At 39.3% G+C, this 12,423-nt stretch overlaps 1 long non-coding RNA gene across 4 annotated transcripts in view; it reads right to left on the reverse strand.

The window, feature by feature from the left end:
- LOC140513669 (uncharacterized) overlaps positions 1 to 12,423 on the reverse strand; it is a 340,666-nt gene that overhangs the window by 324,823 nt on the left and 3,420 nt on the right. For all 4 annotated transcript variants that reach the window (XR_011970277.1, XR_011970274.1, XR_011970275.1 and 1 more), the window contains exon 2: positions 3,190 to 3,395. This is a non-coding gene — a long non-coding RNA (uncharacterized lncRNA). The remainder of the gene's footprint in view (positions 1 to 3,189; positions 3,396 to 12,423) is intronic.

A 12,423-nucleotide genomic window follows, 5' to 3' on the forward strand; every position in this document is an offset into this window, starting at 1 on the left:
ACTTCCTTTTCTAGATGAACTGATATTGCCTTTCATTCTAATCTTGGATTTGTTACAATGATATCCTGGTTGTCTCTGATTTATTGCAACACTATATTGGAACATTCGTGAAGCTGGAACAATCTCCTCTGGCCACTTGCGGGGACACATCTGACTCAACATGAAAGGACTTTCACTTTGAGATGATGAAGTAATAATCCCTCCATTGGATCCTGAAAAGGAAGAACTGACCACTCCTAAACTCTCAAGGCAGAAAACAACCTTTGTTCCTGCTTTCTTCCATCCTTCTTCTAAGGCATGGAACTCTCCCCTGAATTCTTCACTGCTAGGATGGTTGCTCACACAACACATAATGCTACATTCCTCCTTGGAGACAAAAACAACTTACAGTCTCCTGCAAAAATCAACAAGGTTACAGTTTACTTGAAGTCTTCAATTAAATAACACAGACATTAAAAGAAATATCAATACTTCAAACAACAAGGATGATTATTTCAGTGTCTTAGATAATCATTTTATACCAATTTCAGTCATGGGTCTGACTGAACGGTCTGGGGCCTGAGAGAACAGGACTGGGCACTCAAAGGCACTCCCCTTTGGGTTCACGACCAATGGAAAAACTTTGCCAGTGCTTTCCACCATATATGGCTGTTAGTGTAGTATGCGAGGGTCATCATCATATACAGTCAATCCTCAATATCCCAGCATTTAAGTTTCGAGACTTTAATCATTCTTGTGATACCTCATTTTCACTTTCATACTGGCAACCATGCACATTCACAGGTATGCGTGGTAGAGGAGAAAATGAGAGGCATGATGAATGCAAGTTTGTAGAGTAGCTGTTAGCCTACAAGGTGCTTGGATCTCATTCACCCTATCTTTGTAAAGAGCTCCCCTGTGTTCATTACATATTTTCATTGTTTGCCTTTAAAATTCAAGCTTTATGTTGCAATTATGTCTCCAGAGTGTAGTGAAAGTTTACAGGTCCTCTGAAAAAGAACATTATATAAGTATATATCGTTATCACAAAGAGAACCTCTATAAAAACAATAGATTAGGACAGAGAAGTATTATAAATGCTTTTAAAAGGCAGAAATTCTAAACACAATCTTTACACATCATATTGCAATAAAACTGCAATCAATAGATTCTATAAGCATAGGTTCCCAAAATGGACAATACTGCCCCCTGGGGGAAGGCACTGGAATGATGGGGGCAGGGGGTAATAGCCTCAGGTGCAATTGAGAAACATAGAATAAAAATAAGGGGGCAATTGAAAGCATAAGAAAAGAAGAACATTTTGAAAAACTGATGTAACGTGTTTCATCTGTTGTATAAGAGTTAAAGTCATAGTGATTATATTATTTTCCAAATAAACATACAAAATGCAAGTTATCACTGGTCAAGTCTGCTGACAGGTTTTAACAAGCTAGTGTTGGGAGGCAAGGGTGTTGCATGTTGTCAGGAAATCCAGCATGCATCGGCAGGAATATGTGAGTGTAATGATTTCTTTACAATACGATACTATAAAGGTATGTGACACAATGCTGCATCATCAAAATTTCAATGCAGGAAAAAACCCATAAATTTACAATAAATCATTAAATTGAAAATGTCTTTTTTTAAAAAAATTATACATTTTTTGAAATGATGCAAATTTCAAAAAAACTGTTAAAGAGTTAAAAAAAAATAGTTGATTTCCAGGAGGGCAGTGAGTAATTTTTTTTTTTTTTTGAAAAGGGGACAGTAGGCCAAATAAGTTTGGAAACTTCTGTTCTACAGCTTAGAAAAGAGGTTTCTTAAGTTACTTAGTATCTGCCAGCCACAGTGTTAAGTGCTGAGAACAGAAATATGAGCAAAAGGAAAGGTAGTCACCGCATTCAAGGAACTTAAATTCTAATGAGAAAAAATAATATAGAAAAGAGATCTGGAAAAGGGTGAGGGGAAAGGTATCTTCCTGGGGTACATCGCAGAAAATTAGTCTAGAGAGTAGGGGGCCAGCGTAGATTAGAATGGGCATTTTCAGCAATCTCTAGGAAAAGATTACAGATTTTGGTGGTTGTGAGAACCTAACCAAGCTATTTCCCATATGTTCAATGTATCAACATTTGCATTTTTTATTTTACCTCATTTTCTAGTAATGTTACCTTTGCAAAAGTTGAAGACTGACTGCTAAGCTAAATAACCAGGTTAATGCCATTATAAGAATGATAAGAGATTGGGGAGCAAGTTGAATGTAAATCTTTGTATGGAGGTGTAATGACCTACTATACTGGAACAGGATAATTATGATTCACTTAACTAAGGATGAAGCAACTCCTTTTGACCAATAGGACTCATTTTGTCAGTCAGAGTACCTCCCACATATTCCATATGGTTCTTAGCCTGCTCCCAACTGGCAAAAAGAACCTTTTTTTCTCCTCTCAGAGCAAGAGATTTAGGGTTCTGTTACCTTCTTTCTAAGCTGAGAGATCTACTGATGTGTATTTGCATCATCTCCATCATTTAGAACTCCAAGGCAGAAGTCAATAGATATTACCCCAAAATAAATATGTAAGGCATAAAGCATGATTCCCAATGGAGTAGTACGAGAAATGGTACATGACTCCACTGAGATTTTTATTCTGGTCTCTGATCTGTTCCAGTCATACCTTATCAACATGAGATTGAAGAAAGGGGAGAAAGGGGGGGAAAATGAGCATTTCTATAGTTCCTACTATGTGCCAGGCATCGTTGAGCATTTTCTAAAATGTTATCTCATTAGATCCTTCCAAGAACTTAAATGCATGCCTCCAGTTGTTATCCTCATTTTACAATGAGGAAACTGAGGCAAACTGTAGTTAAGTGATTTGCTCAGGTCACACAGCTAGTTAGTATCAAACACTGAACTTAGGTCTTCTTCACTACAGGCAGGCACTACACTCAATCTACTGTATCATCAGTTTAAATATTCAAGTTTAGGGTCTCCCCAAAAAGGACGAGAAAAGTTCTCAATGTAAAGTGTAGAATAAGTATAGGAGAACTAGTAACTTCTTCCAAATGAAACAGATGCTTAAAAAACAAATGACTCAGTGTACATTGACAAATAAGTTACAGTAACCTTTAACTCTTAATACAGGAATTTGATAGTTAAAATGATTCAAACATAGAATCTTTGGTAGGACCACTGAACAGGCATTTTACACTCACCTTAGCAATGCATTTTCCACACAATTCCTCAGGGGTCCAGCTTTTGGCACATCTTTTCCACTTAGAAGTGATATGGTAACTGTAGGGAACACCTCCCACAGTGCAACCATTACTGCCAGACCCAGGAATTTCTGACTTCTTACACTCAACAGGCTGCCTCCAAAGCTGGAAAAGTCTTTCTCAGAATCACTGTTTGGTCAACCAGGCTGAGGGAAAGAAACACAAAGCAGAAGGGACTTGAAATCTAGAACATACGTGTGCGCTGCCAGATGCGAATAATTGTCATAGCTACAGTGAAGTAGAGAGGCAATATCTCTCTCTTTACGGGAAGACACAGAGAGAGCTTGAAACAATACATTCTGGAGAGAGAAGGGAGAGCTGGAGAGTAAAAGTTGTCTCTCCCTTTAAAGCCTACTGAGCAGGAGGCTCAACTTTCAGTAGGCCAGAGGAAGATTGCTTCATTACCTCAAAATGCAAATTCATCAGAGCTGGGTCACACATCCCCAGAAGCAGTGAGGGGAACCCAATTCCAACTTAGCTGTAATACATGCAATGAGTTACGCACTAACTAGAAAATTTTGGCAGGAATGAAGGATAGGTGAGAAGTGCTTTGCTTACTTCTATTACATATAAATGAGAAACTAAGTCAGCAAGTTGTAGCTAGTTTTGTCCAATGTCATGTAACATGTAAGAAAAGCAGTACTCTAAAGTCAAGACAGCTAACTCTCTAAAATACATGCTTTATTTCACTTTCCTCTGGAAAAAAAATAAAACTACAAATTAAAGCTTTTTAAACTAAAATAAAAGTGAAACTGTGAAGCAATTTTAAAATCTCATTTAGTCAGTGAAAACAAAAAAATCTCCCCTCTCCTTTATTTTCAGAAGCTAGCTACGTTTATTTAGAAATAGTAATTCAAGTGTATTATTGAATTCATTGCAGAATTCAATGCAGAAACAGTTTCCTGGCTATTACTGCACGTTAGACCCACTCTAAAATGTGTTCCTTTTCTCCAGCAATCAAGTATTCTACAGGAGTAGACTGACATCTACAGGAATAATTGATATTTACACAGGGAATCTGGCATTTAAAAAAAAAAAACCAAATTCTTAAAAATTTATTGTCCATCTACATTTTCACAGAAAAGTTGTTTTGGAAATGGATTTAAACCACAAAAATGTGGAGAATTAGGTTAGAAGGTTATCTAGTCCACCCCGATTATTTTAATAAAAAAATAAGCTATAAGAACCTTCCTTTGTTTTTGAAGATCTTTGAGAAGGAAATTACAGTTTCCCACATGCCTTAAAAGGTTTCTTGAATTGAAATGAATTCCTAGTGGATCCTGGCCAAGATGGCTGCCCAGTCAGAAGCAAAGTACTTAGCTCCCAGACACACCTATTGCAGCAAAAACCTGAAATTCACACTAAACTAAATAATAATCAAGAAATCCAATAAGTAAAGATAGCAAGTAGCTCATTCCTCCATAGTACTGCACAAAAAGTATGCCAGAAGCCTACTACTGTGGATAGGAAAAGGGCCTACCCAGAAAGGCAATACAAGTCAGTCAATCAATAAGCATTTATTAAGTGTTTACTACGTGACAGGCACTGTGCTAAGTGCTTGGGATACAAAAAGAGGCAAAAAAACAATAACCTTGTCCCTGCCCTCAAGGGGCTCACAATCTAATACCAATCTAGGCAAACAAGCCAGTAGCCTCCCAGAAGGACCAAAAAGGTGAGAAGGCTGTAATTTCCAAGACTCTGTGGCTGGAAGCAGCAGATGGAAGTCTCCCTCAAGAAAGCCTCAGGGGTATTGAAAATCGACCTTCCAAACTCCAGGGAGTGGCCATAGCTACAGCCCCAAGACAGAGCTCCAACCTGTTCAGTTCAGGCCCAAACGCTCAGAGGTCCCTAACACCCTGTCCTGAGATGCCATGACAGGGCCTGAAACGCTCTTAACCTCAAAGACCCAGAGAGGTCTAACTCCGGCAGACGGAAGCCTAGGGACCTCAGACAAGGCAGAACAGGGCCAACTACCTACCCCCAAAGACTTCTCTGGTACAAAGTCTCAATTCAGAAATTGAGGAACTGAGGAGACGAGTAAACCCGAGAAAGCAAAGACAAATACATAAATATATACTTCAAATCCACTGATCCCCCAAAAGGAGAAAGTGAAAAAGTGTGAACTGAATGAAATTGGTCTTTGAGTGCCCTGTGCCCATCTTCAAGGGTTCCCCTTTATCCTACAACCTGCAGGCCTCTAGTGTTTCTCAGCCAGGGCTTACCTATGTTTATGCTCTCCTGGGAGCACCTCATGCTTGGAACTTTTCCTGACCTCTCTCCCAAAAAGACAAGGCAAGAATACTTGTCCTGCTCTAGGTAATAGTCAGCTAATCTAACGGTAGTGGTTGATAAAATGGTAACATATTTCATCTTCTAAAGACACATTGCATGCTAACAAGGGCTTTTCTTAGTGTTAACGTTTTAACCTAAAGAAATTACCCAAATGGTGAGAATTTCTGGCTGGGTACTAGGCTAGCCAACATTCTGCCTTGCTTGAAATCACTCCATACAATATCTATTCCACCTAAGGATACAATTGGGCTTAGGCTGAGATTTAGATTTCCTTCCTGTCTAATAAATAAAATAATCCTTTAAATACCTTATAAACAAAATCAAGGCTTTTCTCAAAGTTCTGATTCTCTCCAAAAAGATTTTATCCGCATGAAAATCAAACTAATCAAATGAAAAATGAGCAAGTCAGTCAACCAGTTTGCTATTTTTTCTATTCTGGGTATAAATCAAAAAGTAGTATAAAAAGTTATCAAGTTGTCAAGAGAGACTAAGGACCCCAGAATTAAATGGAAAAATAAGTACGCAAGTAGGTGGAAGGAAAGAAAGGAAGAAGGAAGGAAGGAAGATAAAACAACTGATTTAAGTAAGCAGCTAGGTAAATAAGTAAATAGAGGACTGAACTCTAGAATCAGGAAGATGTGAATTCAAAGCCAGCTATAGCTGTGTGATCCCGGGCAAATCACTCAAAGTCTGCCTCAGTTTCTTCATCTGTAAAATGGAAAGAGTAGTGGCACCTACCTCCCAGGATTGTTGTAAGGATAAAATGAGATTATTATCTCATTACTAAAGTTTAAAATTGCACTAAGACTTTTGGGACAACTTGTATTTGTAAAGTGTTATACAAATCCTAGCTATTATAAGTTTAACAAAATGAAACAAATATCCAAGTTACACAGATAAGTTATTCTCTCTACAAGTCTTCCCAGGGCTTATTAAACTACAATTCCTACTCCTACCAAAGAGTACCTTCTCCAGGTAGACCTTAGCTGAAGGCTGCTCTTTTCCTGAAGGTTGGTAGTGTTTGTTCAGGATTCAGTCATGTGCATGATGAATCAGTTTTTATTTTAAGTAGCATTATGCTTCAGAACTGTTCAAAGATACATTGATGTGAACATATACACCCAAAACTGAAAGTGTTCCTCTTTTTAAAAAAAAGATGAAAACAATGAAACCTTCAAATACACTAACTGAAATGTAAATCCTGTGTACTATGTGAGGAAAAAAAGATGACACATAATAAAGTTGAGAAAAGTGTCTGAACCAGATCAAATAAATACAGAAGAAATGAATGTGGGAAGCAATAGGATTTTAAAAGCGCTCAAGGGACTCAAAGGTGTTCCAAAGGGGGAAAGATTACAAAGTAACAAAAGAGATGATAAATTGTTACACTAAGAAGGTGATTAAGAAGGTAGCATTATCCATGGCCTACTTTATTATCTTTGCAATCTTTCCAAGAATGACCTGCCTCTACATGCTTCAATGACAACCACAGTGAAAGTATGAGAAAGGGAACATCAGGCTTTTACAAAAAGAGTAGATGTGTTCAGAGTCACACAATCTGCTAAGAGAAGTGGAGAACATAAGATCCCACTCTGCTGGGTGATGGCTACGTATCTACCTCAAACAGGAAAATAGATGGTCACTCAAGGTGTTCACCAGTATCATGGGGAACATCACAGAAAAACTCAAAGAGAAAATAGATGTCTGCCAATGATGTTGTCTTTTCTTTTCAAATTGCAGAACAGCAAGCAAAATGAAGCTATATCAGTATATAAAATCCACTATTATGCAGAAGAAATTGGCCCATTCATCCAAGCTAATATGTGTAAGTGCACTTGGAACATCCTGCAAAGATTCCTAGACTTTTTAAAAATGTATATTGCTTAAGTGAACATGTAGCTGATCAGATAGCCCAGTCCCTCTGCCTCTCTGCTGCCCTGTCTCTCTCCTTTCTTTGTCTCTGTCTGCCCCTCCCCCTACATATATACATAAATATACATGTATATATGTACATATATATACACATGTATACATACACATATATACATTATAGTGTATATAAATTGGTTGGTTGTTGTCCTTCATCTTTCAAGAGGACCACAATGACATCACCATGATAGAGTGAAATTTCAGTGTGTCCAACTATGGCTGATCAGACCAACATGAGCTCGGAATGGTCGACCATAGGTTGGGCACAGATAGTTCACGTGGATATTGGGGGTTGATATCCCAAATATGCACATCCTGCGTTTACTTTGTGTTGTCTCAATTCTGCTTTGCTCAAAGATCACAGCACCCTTTCTGATGTGGGCATGCCATGCTGAGCAGTCCTGTGCTAGTGTTTCCCATGTTACACAGTCAAATCCAAAGTTCTTAAGAGAGACCTTGAAAGCGTCCTTGTATCATTTCTTCTGGCCATCATGCAAATCACCTGCCCCATGGAAGTTCTCCATAAAACAGTCTTTTTTGGCAAGCATACATTTAGAATTTGAACAATGTGGTCAGCCCATCAGAGTTGTGATCTCTGAAGCATGGTCTGAATACTTGGCAGTTCAGCTCGAGCAAGGACTTCAGCGTCTGGTACCTTTATCCTGCCAGGTGATCCTCAGAATCTTTCTAAGACAGTTCAAATGGAAGCAATTCAGTTTTCTGGCATGGCGCTGGTAGACTGTCCATGTTTCACAAGCAATGTCAGCATATATACATATATACTATAACATCTTTTGAAAAAGGAAAGCTTTGTTTAACTATTACTGCCCATTGAAGTCTTATAGTTTTAAAGTATGGATTGTTTATGGTTCCCTAAAAAGTGTTTTGTTTTATTGATGTATTATGCTTTTACATTAGAAGCATTTACAGATTGCTTCCACTCCTGAGAGTGTACTTTTAGTAAAAGTAAAAAAAGCAAAACTCATAACGCAGTGACCTTTTCTGAGAGTGCATGAAACATTCCACAGCTAAAGAACTTCTACCTCTTAATGTTTCGTTTTGTTTTTTTAATAAGCAGGAAATCTATTTTCTCTTCTGAAGGAAATCTATTTTCTCTCCTGAAGGCAGCTTGGTAGTACCATGGATAGTGTTGGCCCTAAAGTCAGAAGACTCAAGTTCAAAACTAACCTCAGGCCCTTACTAGGTCTGTAGCCCTGTATCAGTAAGCACCCCAACATACACAGGGGAGCCTGCTATCACAGGTTCTTAGATCTGCATTCATAAAAGGAAAGCAACTTTCAAGGGGTTAACAATCACTCTAATCAAGCACATGTATCATTCCTTTAACAAAGTACATATATCATTCAGTTAGTTCAGGGGAGTCAGCACCCTGAATTTCAAAGAAAATAGAGAGAAATCAAAAGATCAACAGACGTGGTTTCCTCTGCCTAACAGGTAAAACTGTCTGACCATTGTTACCACAGAGGGAAGCACGACATCTGGGTCTTCAAAGCTGGGGATTCCTTAGTGGCTTCCCAGAACTCTTCTGGAACTCAAACCTTCTTACCGAAAACTAAGCCCCAAAGTAAAACCTCAACTAAATTCCTTTTTTAGAGCCAGAGGGTATCGCAACACTTTGACCCAGTGCCTCAACAGAAAAAACAAAAGGTACTTGGGACCCTCCTACAAAACAACTCCCCTAATCAAGCTTCCCACAATGGGCAGGCCGATCAATGGGTAGGGAAGATCTTCTTTAATCACACAATTCAATCAGAGGCACTTTTACTAAAACACAAACAGCAAAAGATCCTAATTTGATTGCCATCACAGACCCTGGGCAAGTCACTTAACCCTGTTTGCCTCAGTTCCTCATCCATAAAATGAGGAAGAGAACGAAATGGCAAACCACTGTGATATCTTTGCCAAGAAAACCCCCAAAGTCATGAAAAGTCAAACATGATTGAACAACAAGAGAAATTCTCTTGCTCCCATACCCATGGGGAGAGGGGAGAGAGAAGGGAAGAGAGAAGGAGAGGGAGAAAGAGGGAAAGAGAGGGAGGGAGAGGGAGAAAAAGAGAGAACACAAATTCCTTGTAAAAAACACAGTGAAGCAAAACCATTTACCTCATTGGTTATATACAAATACACCACACACAAAGGAGTAACTACAACCTTTCAGGTTATGGGGTAATACTTTAGGTGTTTATAGTTCTAAAGCTGTAGTACCTGTGCCCCCACCAGTGTGATTCCCATTAACAATCAGTAAATAGACTAAAATAAGAACAGATGATACAAAAATGTTCCTTTTTTTCCCCCCTGTAATGGCAAGTAAAATAGGATCTTTTGCTGCTTTTGTTTTAGTATAATCAAGAAGTATAATGCTTCTGTTTGAATGTGATTAAGGAGGATCTTTCCCATCCATTGTGGGTCCAAGGAAGATTTGTAGGATGCTCCAGGCCTTTTGTTAATGAGGCACTGGTTCTCAAGGGATGCGATGCCCTCTGGCTCTAAAAAGTGTATAAAGACTCTGAGGTGCAGGTTTTATTTTGGGGCTTACTGACTGGAAGTGTTTGTTTGGTCAAATGATGACTCTAGGAAGCTGAGCCTCCCCCTCCCTGCTTTGAGGACCCAGATGTCCGTGCTTCTCTCTCTGGTAACTATGGTCAGACAGTTGGACTTACTGTTGAATTATGGTCAAACAGAGGAAACCATGTCTGTTGATCTTTAATTTCTCTGTATTCTCTTTGAAGTTCAGGGTGCTGATACTGCTGAAATAGGTGAATGATATATGTGCTTGGCCAAAGGAATGATACACATGCTTGATTCAAGTGATTGTTAACCCCTCCAGAGTTGCCTTTCCTTTTACGATACACCCCCTCCCAGATCTCCCCCAGCAAACACACACCAAAACCTGGGGTACATCATTGCACAAAATACCCAGCATCCTTAGGGAGAAGTGGACTCATACATGGAGTACAACTGTAGTAAAGTGCAAACGTAGGTAATATTCACAATTCCTGGTACTTGAAGTCCTAGAAATCTTTTCTCCCTCCATAAAGTCCTTGAATAGCTCCCTTTGGACGTAGTGTCTTCACCCTTCTTTTCCATCCTGGGGGTTCATGCTCCCAAGCGTTTCTTGGTATCAATCAATCCTTTCCTCTGTCATCAGCCATGGTTGTTCTGGTGGATGCTGGTGGTAGCTTCCCAGGACATTTGGATTTTTAGGAATTTCTGAGATGACCCTTCAACCCTTGGCATGTTCACTGCAGGACACTAGTTTGCCTAAGACCAAGAAAGAGCAAATACAAAAGAAATAAAAGCTTGCTGAAAGCCACATGAGATTGGATGGGAGACAGCAGCTCTTAAGAAATAGTGTGGTATGGAGGAAAAAGCCCTGAACCTGAGTTCAAGCCCAGGAACATGCTGTTACCACTAGCCAGTCCCTTAACCCCTCTAAGCTTCATTTTCTTCCTCTGCAAAATGGGGTGACATTTGCATTATCTTTTTCACAGGATTATTGTGAACAAAGTACTCTGTAAACTTCAAAGCACTGAACGAATATTATTATTTTTGCTATTGTTATGGTGAACATAATTTGTAGAGTACCTGACAAGATGGCATAATGTAAAGAACATTTATTTAGAATCAAAAGACCTAGGTCAAGTCCTGATTCCACCATTTACTGGCTATATGGTCTTGGACAAGTCACCAAACTGTACCTCAGGTAACACCTAAATGACCACAGGATCATTATCAGAACTAGCTGAAATAATGTGTAAAGTACTTTATAAATATTAAACCACTCTATGAGTATAAACTCTATTAACTGTTTCACCTGCTTTGTCTCCCTCTGGGACCCATGCCAACCCAAAGTCACAATAGTAAGGTTTAAGGTTCCAGGGAAGAGAAATTTTTTAAAAGATAGAAGATCCAAAAAAGTCGAAAATAATTCATTCAACTCAATTCAATCTAGGCTGCTGGCAACCCCAAATCTTTCATCTTCCCAGACTCCCTACAGTCAACATAAATCTATAAAACAGGTCACTTCAGACTAATTTCTTCCAGGAAAAATAAAAGATATTTCTCAAAGTCTGATTCAATTTTTTAGGCTCTAACAGGAGCTGAAATTTATTTTTCTTGTTTATACAGCACTTTTGCACCAATTAAAACAGTTTTGGAACAGATTCTGTTGGGAGCATAATAGTTGATCAGGAAGAGCAAAGGTGTTGACAAGGTTTACAGGGTGATGGGGGACCCCACAATACCGACAGCCTGGGTCATGCTTGAATGAATTCGACTCAAGCCTTCTTAAAGCCAAAGAAAACAAAGTTTATTAAAGATTTGCCAAATTGGGTTGCCTCTTAAGAAGCCTAAGCATTGGTGACGCTTGTATTCACAAGCAGGCAAGATAGAATCTCAGCTAGACAGAGTCTGAGCTGGATTGCATCTGAGCGCCTTCATGGAGGCAAGATGGAACTTAAATACAGAAAAGAGTATAGGAGGGATCTGGGGGGTGGTCTGGTAGTCCAGGGTGATGCGAGGAGTGATTTAGGAAAGGTCTTGAGGAAAAGTCCAAAGAGGGAATCCAAGGAGGGTCAAAGGCTGGAAACAGCTGGAGGCTATCACGAGACAAACTAGGGGATGCCTAGGTGGGAAGCAGGTGGGGCAATCCAGAGATCTTGATAGGGGCAGTGTGTGGATGGATACAGATCTTGATGGGAGTGGTCATCAGTCTGGGGAATGGGGTTTTGATGGGATCAGGGGTAGGGGGTGCAACAGAGTCCTGAGTAGAATGATAATGAAAAGAACCTGGGTTTCGTGAGACTGTCGGAACAAATGGGAAGATTAGATTTGAGTAAGAAAGGCCAGATTAAGTGGGAAGATTCAAGGGGAGCTCAAGGAGGCTCCCACAGTCTGAACCCCATCAGTATCACATGGCAACAGGGAAAAACA

This window comes from Notamacropus eugenii, chromosome 7 (assembly GCF_028372415.1).
Source record: "Notamacropus eugenii isolate mMacEug1 chromosome 7, mMacEug1.pri_v2, whole genome shotgun sequence".
Taxonomy (NCBI): domain Eukaryota; kingdom Metazoa; phylum Chordata; class Mammalia; order Diprotodontia; family Macropodidae; genus Notamacropus; species Notamacropus eugenii.